The sequence below is a fragment of the Pinus tabuliformis genome, chromosome 3_1 (genome assembly GCF_031772625.1).
Source record: "Pinus tabuliformis cultivar Carrire ecotype Pingquan chromosome 3_1, CPIR1, whole genome shotgun sequence".
In the NCBI taxonomy this organism is placed as follows: Eukaryota; Viridiplantae; Streptophyta; class Pinopsida; order Pinales; family Pinaceae; genus Pinus; species Pinus tabuliformis.
The window spans coordinates 595,401,581-595,410,761 of NC_142301.1; positions in this window are offsets into that span (position 1 = coordinate 595,401,581).

The window sequence follows — 9,181 nt, forward strand, 5'->3', positions numbered from 1 at the left end:
GTGATGCAGCAGCCACATAAGTGGGAAGACTATCTCCAGCTAGTGGAGTTTTCATATAATAATGGACGTAACGAATCACTGGGCATGAGCCCCTTTGAAGTGTTGTATGGAAGAAAGTGCAGGGTACCCATAGATTGGAATAATCCAGTTAATAAGCTAGCATTGGGTCCTGACATGCTATCAGAAATGGAGGAGACAGTTAAGAAGGTTCGACAAAATATAAGGGCTTCCCAAGATAGGTAGAAAGCGTATGCAGATAAAAAGATAACATACAGAGAATTTCAGTCAGGAGATCACGTATGTTTAGGAGTAAAGCCCTGGAAAAGTTCCTTACAATTGAGGGGTTGTGCTAAGTTAGCACCCCGGTACTGTGGACCTTTTCAAGTCTTGGAAAGGATTGGGTCGGTGGACTATAATATTGCATTACCAAGCCACATACGGGTCCACAATGTGTTCTACGTGTCTTTGCTAAAAAGATATGTGTACAATCCTCAGCATATCATTAACTGGGAAAATATTGATATAATCGGTTAAGTGGACTATATGAATTTTGGATAAACAGTTTTGAATAGGTTGTGACTATGATTTGTTGTTTGTGCAGGTCGAACCGGAAGGAGAGTTTCTAGAAAAACCTCTTTGTATTCTTGATCAGAGAGAGACCACCTTGCAGAAGCGAGCCATCACCAAGGTTAAAGTGCAGTGGAAGCACTTTGGCCTAGATGAGGCCGCCTGAGAAGAGGAGGGATTTACGTGGTAAGCTTATCCGACATTATTTTCTTAAATTAGTAGAACACCAAGGACTGTGTTCCTCATATGGTGGGGAATATGTAACACCCCAGGCTACCTGAAAGAATTACTAGGGTTATTAAGTTCATTTTATGTCTTGCTGCATTATTTTATTTTATGTTATGATAATGACTGAGGTTGGAAGGCCATATTACAATTGGTTACCTAATTAATGAGTAATTAGGAGTTCAGACATGTTAATAAAAAATAAATTGTTTGCAATAGTTAAAAGAAACAGTTACACCCTTGCCCTGGAAAGGGAAATATAGAGGGGAAAAGGATGGAGAAAGGATATGCTGGATCTAGATGGAATAAACCAGTGGGAAGTCACTCAAACACAGTCAAAAAGAGTACAAGACTTGAGGTTGGACATTGAATCTTGAGGCCCAAGGTGCCTAATTGTAGCTGGATATAATCCAGTTGTGAAAGAGAGAAAGTGCTCAGGGGAGAGACTAGACGTGATTTCCAGGCTCATGGCTAGGAGGAGAAACTTTCTAGATGAATTTGGACTTATATAATGACAAGTTTAAATCAGATAAGTATCATAGATTTCATTTGCGAAAGGATAATATTAGAATATAAATTTATTTGCTTACAAGAATAGAATCATGTAAATATTCATCAAAAGAGACAAACAATGAATATACAGTAATGCACAATAGAATATACAGTAATGCATAGTAGCAGCAATAAAAAAACCATGCTTGCAGCAGCAATAATGCAGAAAATAACGAAATCATGCTTGAAACATTTTCTTTGATAAACAAAGGATATACAGTAATGCATAATAACGAACAAATAACGAAACCATGCATGAAGCATTTTATCTCTATATGATATAGCTACCTCACGGAGTTAGAAGTTGGAGCAGTAATCCTTTTTTATTTACTTAAAAGAATCAAATATATTCTATAAACAGTAACAAAGGGAATAATAAAACCCTAAGGCGGAATTCCTCTCTCGATAAAGGGTGAGAATCATTATTTCAGTCAACTGTAATAAGAAAGCCCGAATAAACAAAGCAAGGAGGAGACAATTCCTTAGTTGTTATTTAATCGGATACATCAAAGTAGAAATCAAAAGATAAACTATCAAAGTATTCCAGAAAGACTGTTATAGAGTCGCATCCCATGCATTATCAAATAATCCTTCCAGAAAGGTTGTCATAAAGCAGAATTCTATATATATAATTGATTAACAAAAGCACACATATATCCAACAGAATAAACAAGCATAACCTCAACAGTCTACAAAAATTAAATTGCAGCATGTCCAAACTGGAAGAAAAGCCGAAAGGCCCTTGAGTTCTTAGTTCCTCAAGATGTAAGTGTTCTAGGGAATTTAAATTACATACAGACTTGCAAAAATAGCAATAGTCTTATGAGCCAAGAAGCCCTAAAAACCTATTTACATTTCAACTCTGGAATTTACTAAGAGCGGCATATTAATCTTTCATACAATCTTTCAAATAAAATAAGAAAGCAGTAAGTTTAGGCTAAAGCCTTTTTCCCGAGAAAATCTCCCACATGCAACTAGTCAAACTCAGGGAACCCGTGGTAGATATTCTCAAACTTGTGAATGGCCATGAAGAATATAAGTTCGCCTGATCTTTGGAGGTGCAGACATAATCACGAAAATACCCTGATAGTAAAAACATTTTACCTGCAAGTTCATTTACAATCATTCTCAGAACCTTTTGGGAGAATGCCTGTCTTTTATTTAAACGATAAAGAATAATAATTGGAGAATGTCAACCTTACCTGAGTTTAGAGAGCTCCATCTATGGGTCGTCTGTCTTCCTTGCATAGAAACTATCACTTGGTTAGAAAATTAGAAATGGGGAAAATTGTAAGAAAGATACCTGTAGGACAGATACTTACCTTCCTGAAACCGGTGTTGGAACCCTCCACCCTTCGCCGAACCTGAGGAACCTCGTGCTAGTCTTGACCCTCGAGAGCCGTTTGTTAACCCTTTGTTTCGACAAGAATTTAAAGCAACATCGAACATATTTAGTAATGGAGAACTGGAATGAACGAGGGTAAGGGTTTTGGTTACCTCCGTGCGAAGGATGGACAAACAACGCCATAACTCATGGACAAGGAGTTGCAGAACCAATTGAGAAAGCAAGAGCCGAAGTCATTGTAGAGCGGCCGATACCTGCACCTCTAGGTAGCAAATGACCTCCCCTTTGGCTGGAGACAGTGAGTTGGGTAGTTTGAAAAGCCCTAAACCCTTCTCACCGTTGGATCACCCCATCCAGATCGACGGACGAAAACCATACCAGTTGTCACAACCAAATTTAACTGATGGATGGGGACATGCAATAGAGCAGCCCAAAAGCAAGTCATGTGGTGGAGTGTACAGAGGGTCTTCAATCCAGAGTCGGGCGATGGGCCTAATGCCTCGAGGGAGGTATGGAAGAGACAAATAAGCTGACTGTGTAGCAATTAATAAAGTGTTTAATTAATAAATATGCCATAGAAATCCTTGTCCGCCTCAATGGCATAATATTTAAGAAATGGTTTAAGTCGTAAGATTATGGTTTGTAAAAACAAAAATTATATATTCTATATTATAGTTAAATGATGTTATATGTGTAAAATAAATTTAAATACTAAGAAATTAAAAAATTATAGCATTACAATTGTATGATATCAAATTTTTCAAAACAGTAAGTAACAAGAAAAAATCACATAAATTTTTTATTTCACTAAATGTTAATACACCAAAATAAATATTACTCATAGATTTTTCAATTCCATTAAATATTAATCTATCATTGTAGCATATGCTCCAATTAAATATAGTCTTATGTGCTAGTAGAGAAAAAATGAACTAGTTCAAGAAAAAGGTTAGTTTTGTACCCTTTAATCTCACTCGAAAAAATATAATTTCTTTTAAATAAATTGAATCTAACAAGTTTCAAACATAATACTAATAGAAAAAACAAATAAAAAAGCATAAATTTAAAAGCTATGAAAATCTCAAGGGACATTAGCAAAGTAGGCCCTAGCAACCTATGGCTTTCATACTGTTCGGAAATTAAAGCACGGACGCTCTTATTATAAACTTAAATAAATACTTTTACTTATAAAAGAACATCACATAACCTCGAAAATAAAATTATCCCTTCTAATGAGGTTTGCATAACCTCCCAATTATAATGCACTATTTTGTTTTTAATAATCTTGACCTTTCCATTACTATGAACCATTTTTACCCTTTTTAGAAACCGTTGCAATGATATTCCTAAACATTTGTATTTTTCAGGAATCTATAAAAATGGGGTAATTCATGCAGATAATATAAACTAAACTACACTATTTTTTTTTTTTTAATAGGAAAAAACCATCAGTTTTATATTATGATTGAAACAGTACATACATATGATGGACTGATCATCCTCATAAATCCAGTGATATCCACAATTTGACTACAAGGAGGAATAAATACTCTTCATACAAACATTCGAAATTGTATGCTAATATAAAACAAAGACTTTGAAACTATATGCGCTCTGCCCCATCCACAATATATCACAAATTCACACTATGGGAATCTATAAGACTAAAATGCATCTCAGATCATTTACATGTTCTATATATAACTACATTAAAGTAGTCTTTCTTTTGTCTTTTCTATACAAAACCAAATACAAAAATTGTACAAAACTTTTACAAAAAAGATACAAAGATTTTCAAGGAACTTATCTGCGTTGATGTTCTTCTTTTTTGTGATGATCTTCAGTAGTCTATCCCAACAACTTGACATTTTCTACTTCTGTCTCATCTGATCCTATTTTTATTAGGATATGCATACCTTCTTCTATGGCTAGTAATCCTTTCTTTGACAATTCATCCGTGATCTTGTTGTGTGCCCTGCTAATGTGCTGAATGGAAGGTTGATGAAGAGTATTCCATAGGCTTTGTATATGCCTCAGCCAGCCTTGTAGGGAATTTTGCTGGATGTTATTCTTCCCCATAATATGATCTATCATACATTTGGAATCCCCATAAATTTGCATTTGAGGGATATCCAAATATTTGATAAACCATAGTAATCCCCATAAAGCTATTGCTTCTGCTTTCATACTTGTTCCCTCTCCCACATTCCAGTGAATTCGGAACTCTTGTTCTTCTGATAGCTTTATCCAGATTCTGCACCCACATCTCCCTCCTTGTGCTGCCCCATCAAAAAACCCCGCCGGGTAATTGGTGACCTGTACCCTCCCCTTTTCTGCCTTCCTTTTTTGCTTGATGTCATCGTTCTGATCTGATATAACCCACTGTTCTATGAGTTCATAGATTACATTTTCTCCCCATCTATTGGATCCAAAAATCAATTGATTTCAACCTTTCCAGATTTCCCAGAAGACGACCAAAGTGAGCAATCGCCTACTTTTTCTTTGAGTACTCCACCATTTTAAACATTCCTCAATTGTATTAAATTGTATGAATGGAATCTGCAACTTGGTGGTGAAGTGTTTCCATATGCTTACAGATCTAGGACAATATAAGAATAAGTGCCCATTATCCTCATCATTATTCCTACACAGATGACATATCCTAGGACCATGATGATTCTTCTTTTGTAAGTTTTCCCATGTAAGATTCTTATTCTGCCAAGTTAGCCAAAGGAAAATGATAATTTTTATAGGAATATTAATTTGCCAGAACTTGTAAAACCAACAATATTCCACATTTTGTAGCTCCTTCAGGCATAATTTGAGATAGCAGTCTGCCACCTCGATCTCTCCTGTTTTCTTCTTTTTACCAGCCCATGTGATGCAATCCCCTTTGCTGTCATAACATATCCCTACCTCTTTTAGTGATTTAACAAGCAGTAGCCAATCCAATTTGTACTGTCCAGTAAGGTTCAGTTGGGTGGAGTCAAGCCAAATTGGAATGTTACCATTCTAGTCACTGATCAACTGGCTCAGGATGAAAATGCCTTTTCTGTTCAGATGGTTTATTAGTTCCACTGTCCCAAGTGGAACCTCACCTGCTCCTATAATGCAGTATTTTCCCAACATAATACTATTACCTGATCCAAAAAACCACGAGATGTTTTGGAGGAGGATGTTCTTGACCCTGTTAAAACTGTTCCATATCTATGAACCACATTTTTTCCCAATTGCTCCTTTTCTCATCCAGAAGGAAAAATCCTTATTCTTCATGTACTTGAACCAGATCACCTTTCCCCATATGCCTTTATTGTTGATGCCCCTCCATAAAGATTTTAAAATTAGTGCCCATCCAAAAAATTTAGATTTAGAACACCCCATCCACCCAATATTTTTGGTCTAGTGATCTTCTCCAGCTTGACCAAGTGATATTTACAGCTCCTTCTAGCACCAGACCAAATATAGCTTGCCATTATTCGGTTCAGTAGATTTATAATCATTTGTGGAATGTAGAACAAGTGTGCCCAATAAATCCCCAGCTGTGTAAGAACTGACTGTGTGAGGATGATACGTCCTCCCATTGATAAAAATCTGTATTCCCATCCCTTAATCTTGGAGTAGAATCTTTCCACCAGCCACAACCAATCATCATTTTTATAGCTTCCTGGTTTTAGGTGATACCCCAGATATTTCATACCATTATCTAAATTTACTACATTTACCCCAAAGCACCTTTGGATATATCTGATATCATCATGGTTACATGATCCATATAAAATGATGGATTTTTGTTCATTTTGAACAAGACCCGTGGCATTCCAAAACTTTTTTAGGATTAATGAAAGTGAATACCATTTAAGTTTGTTTATCATACCCATCAGCAAGATATCATCAACAAAGAAGCTATGAGAGACAGTGACACGACTGCTGATTTTAAGCGCTTCAAATTCACCTGTGGTCACAACTTTTTTAATTTTCAAACTTGGTCCATCCATCGCCAGTATAAAAATAAGGGGGGATAAGGCACATCCTTGTCCTAGTCCCCTTCCCGCAACAAAAAACTTGGATGGGTATCCATTGATTATTACAACATAACGAATTGTAGACACACATCCCATGATCCATTCAGCCATATTTGTGTTTATTCCAACTTTGTGCAATACTAGTCTCAGGTAACCCCAATCTAAGCAGTCATAAGCTTTTTTTAGATCTACCTTCATTACTGCTGCATTCATCTTTTTTGACTTAATATTGTGCATACATTCTTGTGCAACAACCACTGCATCATGGATTATTCTGTTATTTAGAAAACCATATTGCTCAGGTGAGATGAATTTAGATAAGGATGCTTTTAATCTGTTGGCAATTATCTTAGAGATAATCTTGTATGTTAGATTGCACAATGATATTGGATGATAATCAGCAAAGGTTTCCACCTCTGATTTCTTTGGAATAAGGGAAATATAGGTTGAGTTTAGATGAGGATGTATGAAGCCTTTCATCCTCGATTCCTCTACAATTTGTAGCAGGTCCTCCTGAAAGATGTCTATGAAGTGGGCAAAAAATTCTACAGTCCATCCATCTGGACCCGGGCTTTTGTCTCCTTTCATTGATTTAATAGCCTGGTTCAGTTCTTCCACCTTAACCTCCTTAAACAACTCCACATTTTCCTCATCATTAAACATTATAGGATATTCATCAACTGCCCATATCTGTGATTCTGCATCCTCCACTTCTAGTCTATTATATGATTTTTTAAAATATGAAACTGCCAAGGCTGTAATTTCCAATTGCTTGTTATAACAATTTCCTTCACCATCTTTCATCTGCCAAATTGTATTTTGTTTCCTTCTGCAATTGGAAAAGTGATGAAAGAACTTGGTATTTTTATCCCCTTCCTTAATCCATAAAGCTATGCTTTTCAATCTCCAAGTCATGGCTCTAACTTGAAGAATTTTCTTTTTTTCTAATTCAAGAGCATGGATTCTCTCCCTTACTTTGGCAAGAAGGGAATGGGTGGCCATTTGACTGTGCAGGGATTTTAATTCCTCCTCAATATCTGACAACTCCCTTCTCAGGTCCTCCTTCTTCTTCCATTCCCTTGTTTTTACCTCTGCTTTAAGAACTTGAAGCTTATTCATAAATTTTTCAATACACGAGAGGCCTCCCTTTGTATTTCTTCTTTCCTTCCAGAATAATCGAATAAGAGAGTTGAAATTTAAGTCTTCTAGCCAAACTCTATTGAACTTGAAAGGCAATCCAACTCTTGTATCAGAGTTGCACAAAAAAAGAGTGATAGGGTGATGGTATAATACATATTTTTCAATAATTAAAGATCTTACATCCCCCATCTTATCCACCATATTTTCTTGGACGAGGAATCTATCAAGTCTCTTTGCTATATATTTGTTTCCACTTCTTCCATTATCCCAAGTGGGAGCATTTTTAGGTGGGAAAACATCTATTAAGTTGTGGGAGAAAATAATATCTCTTAGCTTCTGTGCCATCTTGTCTACCACCCTAGATTGTCCCCACAACTCCTCGATGCCTAGGGTACAGTTAAGATCCCCAGCCAAAATCAGAGAGGGTGAGTGAAGGATCCCAGTTGCCTCCATTGTTTCCCAAAAACCTTCCCACTCTTTGTAAGGAGCATACACATTGAGAATATGCGATCTTCTCGGGATACCTCTGATGTAACTAGCCAAAAAAATACCCACCGAGCATGAAAATGCCTTCAATTTTTCCCACCTTGGGTCCCAAAAAATAGCAAGACCCCCATATATGCCTGTGGCATCAGTTGCCACAATATACCACGTCAGAAACATCCTCCTAAAATAATCGATAGTTTGAGATGCAGAGTGCATTGATTCTTGGATGAGAATAATGTTGGACTTAGATGAAATAAATAGGTCTCTTAGTGCGAGGAATTTTGGAAGGGCCCCCAAACCCCTTATATTCAGTGAAAGGATGGAATTCATTTGAGCCTATTAGGGGGCATACATGCTCTAAGTGCCCTGGGAGAGATGGGAGAGGAAATAGGTATATCAATGAGAGATGGAAAATTTGTCAAGGTAGTATGGGTTTGGTGTTGGTGACCTCTAAAATGTTTGCTACCTCTATTGTTTTTACACCTTACAGTAATATTTCGTATAGAGGATGGACTTATTACAGGGGAACCGAAACCCTTTGGCTTATGGATAGTAAGCGACTTGAGATCAAGGGTTTTCCTTTGTAGGAGGAAATCGAGATCGTTGTCGAGAGAGTTATTTGGTGAAGATACCAGATATAATTGAGTAGGAGCTTTAGCTTTGGGAGAATTTGGTTGAGTAGTTGGAGAATGTAGCCTTCAGGCTTGAGTGTATGTGGCATATGAGGTAGATGGGATATTTTCCATAATGTGATGTGACATTACCAGTGGCAGAGGTAATACTGGAGAGAAAAAAGGATGAAGATGTTCCTGATATGAAGAGTCAACAGCGATATGGGAGCCAC